Below are 6,686 nucleotides of genomic sequence, written 5' to 3'. Positions count from 1 at the left end.
GAAAGGGCCAGCCGGACCCAGCTTATATAGCCGCGGCTGGTGACGTCACATGGATATCTGTCGTGATTGGCTGAGAGGACAAGAGGTGCTTGGCCTACCTTGCAGATTAGGGAACTATCAGGGGGAAAGCGCCAAGCCATTACGGCTATATTGGAAACGGTCAGGATAAGGATTTGGAATGGAACCACTTGGAAGGGGTCAGGATAAGGATTTGGGATGGAACGGGAGGAAAGGAATGGTGCCCAACCACTTGGACGGTCGGGGATTGAACGTGGACCTGCTTGAAGGGATACTGAATGCAGTATTCAAGAAAGGATCTTGAATACTGGCTCCAGACAATCTCAGGAGTTTACGATTGGCCAATTATATTCATTAATACCGTTGCTACTGGGCAAGTGAACTGGTGGGCAGGTGAACTGGTGGGCAGGTGAACTGGTGGGCAGGTGAACTGGTGGGCAGGTGAACTGGTGGGTAGGTGAACTGGTGGGCAGGTGAACTGGTGGGCAGGTGAACTGGTGGGCAAGTGAACTGGTGGGTAAGTGAACTGGTGGGCAAGTTAACTGGTGGGCAGGTGAACTGGTGGGCAGGTGAACTGGTGGGCAGGTGAACTGGTGGGCAGGTGAACTGGTGGGTAGGTGAACTGGTGGGCAGGTGAACTGGTGGGTAGGTGAACTGGTGGGCAGGTGAACTGGTGGGCAGGTGAACTGGTGGGTAAGTGAACTGGTGGACAGGTGAACTGGTGGGCAGGTGAACTGGTGGGTAGGTGAACTGGTGGGCAGGTGAACTGGTGGGCAGGTGAACTGGTGGGTAGGTGAACTGGTGGGCAGGTGAACTGGTGGGCAGGTGAACTGGTGGGCAGGTGAACTGGTGGGTAGGTGAACTGGTGGGTAGGTGAACTGGTGGGCAAGTGAACTGGTGGGCAAGTGAACTGGTGGGCAGGTGAACTGGTGGGTAAGTGAACTGGTGGACAGGTGAACTGGTGGGCAAGTGAACTGGTGGGTAAGTGAACTGGTGGGCAGGTGAACTGGTGGGTAAGTGAACTGGTGGACAGGTGAACTGGTGGGCAAGTGAACTGGTGGGTAAGTGAACTGGTGGGCAAGTGAACTGGTGGGCAAGTGAACTGGTGGGTAGATTAACTGGTAGGCAAAACTTTCAGCTCTAAAATCATCACATTCAGAGCTGAAAGTTGGAATTTATGTTTCTGCCAAGTTGCATCTACGAGGACCGAGCTCTAGCTCTCTAGCCCCGCCTTCAAGATAGTGTCCCCAGGGTATTTACATCGAGCATTTTGTTCTAATGACACGTGTCTTCCACCCACTCTTCCACCAGTGTGGTCCCTTTCCACATAAGTCGTCCCCTTTTCCACCAGCGTCGCCCCCTCGTTCCTCTGTCTTTTCCCTGGGAAATGATGTTCGAAATGCTACTGTTACTGGCACTTACGTCATATATAGTACATGTACACTGTATGTACTACCTGTCTGGAAGGATAAGCTGTTGTATTGTGCTGGTGGGACGGAATACAGTATATTGTAGCTTCGTTATGCACTGATTTTGCTCGGGTTGAGTTATCTTATCTAATTGTAGTGGATATTGTGATGATGAGTTCAGGCATACAGAGTTGCCTGTACTGAATACCTAGAAGACTGCTGGCCAGCTGTTCCGTAGTGACAAGGTGACTATCTTGAGGTTATCTTGAGATGATTTCGGGGCTTTAGTGTCCCCGCGGCCCTGTCCTCGACCAGGCCTCCACCCCCAGGAAGCAGCCCGTGACTAACACCCAGGTATCTATTTTACTGCTAGGTAACAGGGGCATAGGGTGAAAGAAACTCTGGCTATTGTTTCTCGCCGGCGCCTGGGATCGACCCCGGGACCACAGGATCACAAGTCCAGCGTGCTGTCCGCTCGGCCGACCGGCTCCTACTGGTGACAAACATTACATAATATCTCGTTTCCGTCATGCTTCTTGACCGGGTCATGTCACGTCATGTTGACAGTCAGCTCCATGGTCGTGCACCTGTCAGAATTTATTTATTTAATTTACTTATTATTTATTAATTAATTCACCTATTTAATTTATCTCCACATTCAGATTTGTAGATTATAATATATTTTTAAGGTGAAAAGTAGGATATAGATTCTATAGATATAGATATATGCAGACGAGGAGTCACAATAACGTGGCTGAAATATGTTGACCAGACCACACACACTAGAAAGTGAAGGGACGACGACGACGTTTCGGTCCGTCCTGGACCATTCTCAAGTCGATGTCTATATAGATATAGACATCCTACTATACAGAGTATAGTAGGACGCCGAGTCTGGTAGTATTCTGGTGATTATTACTTGTATGTGATTGAATATTGAATTAGTCAAGCATCAGAAATAGTAGTATTTCTGCGGGAGCAATTCTACAGTCACATGATCAATAATAGAGCACGAATTGAATGATGTTATTTAAGTAGCCAATAGCAGGCTACAAATCTTATAAAACGCCCTGGAGTGGGTGGCGGAAAGCTAGGATTGGTCAGTGACTTGTCAGCGACCAAATATTAAAGTCTTCCGACGAGCGCTCTTATTACGGGCTCACCATAGCCCGTGCTACATGGACACTTCGTTCTGAGTAGCTAAATCTGAAACAACGAGCGCTTTTAATCACCGACGAGCGCTCTTAATCACTGCCGAGCGCTCTCAATCACCACCGAGCGCTCTTACTCACCGAAGAGCGCTCTCAATCAGCGTTCAAATTCCCCAGAATTGGAGATTAGCTAAGCTCTGTTGACGTGAACGACGCCCCTGGGAATAGTATAGTTGAATTCGGAGGCATCGAGTCCTGTAGTGCAGTGGTCTACATTATTGATTCACAATCGAGAATGCCGGGTTCGATCCCCGAATGGGACAGAAATGGTTGGGCACGTTGTTTCTTTTCACTTTATGCTCTGATTTCGTTAAAACAAAATGCGACGTATTTAGTGAAAGGACGGGTTGAACACACTCCAGTGGGTTGAACACACTCCAGTGGGTTGAACACACTCCAGTGGGTTGAACACACTCCAGTGGGTTGAACACACTCCAGTGGGTTGAACACACTCCAGTGGTTGAACACACTCCAGTGGGTTGAACACACTCCAGTGGGTTGAACACACTCCAGTGGGTTGAACACACTCCAGTGGTTGAACACACTCCAGTGGGTTGAACACACTCCAGTGGTTGAACACACTCCAGTGGGTTGAACACACTCCAGTGGTTGAACACACTCCAGTGGGTTGAACACACTCCAGTGGTTGAACACACTCCAGTGGGTTGAACACACTCCAGTGGGTTGAACACACTCCAGTGGGTTACAACCCGTCCTCGACTCAAGTGTATTACATTCAGCGGTCGACCCCACAGACGCATTCATAAATTTTAACATGCTGTTCATTCAAAACGCGATTTTTTCAAATATAAATTAATATTATATTATATTAGCATATTGTGCATAGATTAGGTGTTTAGGTCAACTCATCCTCCGAATTGACAGTACGTTTTAATACTAAGTGTAATAAGTGCATTTCCTGACTGGGTATGGGGTGCATAATAAATGAACTAAACTAAACCTGACTGCTATACATAGCACATAATTGCACTTATGGGGCTGTTACATTTACCCATCCCCCGATTTAAATATCTTCGTTTTCTATTAGGACATTTATAATTTGAAGATGAAATTTTAAGCTCAGTTGCTGTAAACAAGTTTTGAATATTAGGATTTTCTTTTTCACTTTTATTATACATTAGAGATTTTATACAAAATTTGAAAATATCCTGAGTTACTTTACAATTTATTGAAATATTTTAGTTTTGTTTTATAAAACTGTAATATTAATATAGCTATAGGTTAATTAGTAGTTATAATTAAGATGCAATAAAATTTTTATCTTCACAAACTAAGACGGTTAGATTAGGTCGTAGTTTTCTATTCAGCTTTTTAGGTAAACTCAAATATTCACAATATATTTGACTACGATTTAATACTTAGTGTAAATAAGTACAATTCTTAACTGTTATACATAGTACATAAGTGCATTTATGGGGCTCTGTACATTTACCTCCCCATTTTTGGAGGACGGGCTGGTTTAGGTTCTGTTGGTGATTATTTGTATTTGTAGTACGTGGGTAAAGCATTTACAGCGTTGTGGTTCGAACAAAATTCGTCAGTGAAGCACTTGTTCCAGAAGTGTTCGAACATCAACAGTTGCGAGTCGCGTGTAAACCGTTTTTCATTCATAAACAGGGGGTTTGGTGGGTGCACGGAATCACTTTTGGGTCTTTGTTTGGGGGACGGGCTGCGACTTACAACTTAGCCCGTCCTCCAAACAAAGACCCAAAAGTGATTCCATGGAATGGACTTTGTTTATGAGGCAGCCCGTCCTCCAAACAGGAATTATTGCAAACATGTTCATATAATTATTCAGTTTAAAGCCATTTATTAATAGGAAAGAGTTTCAAGACATTTATTAATAGGAAAGTAATTATGGAAATTTATTCAGAGTCGAGTGAAGGAATGTTTATATTACATATGAGTAAAATACTCTTTGTAAATTTATAATTACAGTATCAGCAAATTAAAAATGATTTGTAAGCTGTACCTTGATTAACAATGATAAAACGTAAGAAATCTCTCAGCTTACAATATATAAAAATAAGAAATCAGACATTATACAACTGGTGAAACATAAGATACACTATTTTGAAAGGCCCCCCTAAGCCGTAGCTTATTTAGCCTAAACCTATATCCGACCCTACAGAAAACTTCATGTTGGTGGCAAGTCTACACGTTGCCATGGCAGCCTCTTGCGGACGGCAAGTGTTATAAATAAATAAATAAATAAATAAATAAATAAATAAATAAATAAATAAATGTTTATTCAGGTAAAGTACATACATACAAGAGGTTTTACAAAAATTGATAGATTTATAGATTGAGCTAGTACATACAATGCCTATAGCCACTAGCTATTACACAAAGCGTTTCGGGCAGTCTGCTGTTGTCTGCTCTTGCCATGGGGATAGCGTCAATTATTATTATTAACATCTTTATTGACAAAATTAATTACAATTTTGCCTAATCTGAGGATTTTGATTAAGTCTTTATTAAATTGAGGCTAATGCTGGTATTCACTGTCACTCAGGACCTAGATTCAGGAAGCTCTGTGTATTTCTTCGTAAGTGGGTTTGCTACGAAGGTTCCTAAGCGCGCCCTAAGAAGATGCTTAGGTGCGATTCAATAAGGTATACTTAGGAAGAAAATTGTTGGTTCACCTGCGTGCCGATAGAGGTCACTACTGTGTTTCGTTTGGCCAATCAGAGAGCAGCAACATTCTTCATATTGAAGATTTAGCGCTGGCTTATCGGAGCTCTACTGCCTCCTATTTACGTCGAATTTTCTTATAAAATTAGTATATTTCGAAGTAAAACAATGTTTTTTCAACTTCTACAGCCAGCACCAACATTGTAGTAAACAAATATGTTACATTTGTTGTTTACCTACGTAATTAAGAGATACTGTGTAGCTGTCCTTGTTGCTCGGAAGATGCGCTGACAATTATTGTATATATTTACTGAATTTACCCAAGGGCCACTAACTATCTAGTGACCTCGAAGAGGACAGAAAGCCGGCGGCTTGTTAAAGGGCCCGCCAATTGTCTTAATGATATTTTTTAGCTGGAATTTGGCATTTACGGCTTCAGCGGGTAGGCTGTTCCATGGGTTAATAGTCCTCTTGGTGGAAAAAAAAACATCTGTTTTTAGTCCTACTTGAGAGAACATACTCTCCAACACTATATCTGTGATTGTCCTGTTATCAGTGACTTCATACCAAATGGTATGAGGTATTTTGAGCTCTGTAATTACTTCATACACCCAGGAATATTGGAAGATATTCTTGTGCTGCACCCAGATTTTGCCAGTGGAGGCTAATAGATCAGCATTAAGTATTTTGTTCTCTCCTAATTCCATGTATGACTGGCCATCCTGTGAGGTGAGGATGTTGGGTGAGCTTGTAGCTGGTTTTTGATCTACACTGTGTGGTCCTTTATACAGAATAGGGAAGCAGCACATTGCAATACAATACAATACAATTTTATTTAGGTAAGGTACATACATACAATAAATATTTACAAGGATTGTTTAACTTATAGGTATAGCTAGTACATACAATGCCTAAAGCCACTATTACATATATATATATATATGTATATATATATATATAATTGAGTAACAGGAAGAGGTCTTGGACACAAATTTGTTCCATGCTAAATGTAGAGGAATCAGCTGAGTATTCCTCAAATAAAATAAGTTGCCTCAGCTTATAAGGTAAATAAAATAAGCATTTCTCAAGTAGCTGCCTCACCTCACTGCCTTACTGCTACATAGCCTTCCCGGCATGGTGCCTTCTTTTGATAATTACTTGTTCCACACCCAAATTGTATAACAGGAAGAGGTCTTGGACCCCTACTTCCCTCTCTCTTTTTTAATAATCAATATAGTCATAATTATAGCTTTAAGTATTCAATGAATAAAATTTTTGACCTTTTTACCCTTTTCCTTACCTAACATCATTTGTGCAGCATATTTTTATTTTATGTCTCACCCAGATTTAATTTCAAAATAAAACCAAACTAAATAAATTAGAAATGGGTATG

Source organism: Procambarus clarkii, chromosome 57 (genome assembly GCF_040958095.1).
Source record: "Procambarus clarkii isolate CNS0578487 chromosome 57, FALCON_Pclarkii_2.0, whole genome shotgun sequence".
Classification (NCBI taxonomy): domain Eukaryota; kingdom Metazoa; phylum Arthropoda; class Malacostraca; order Decapoda; family Cambaridae; genus Procambarus; species Procambarus clarkii.
This window is presented reverse-complemented; position numbering follows the sequence as displayed.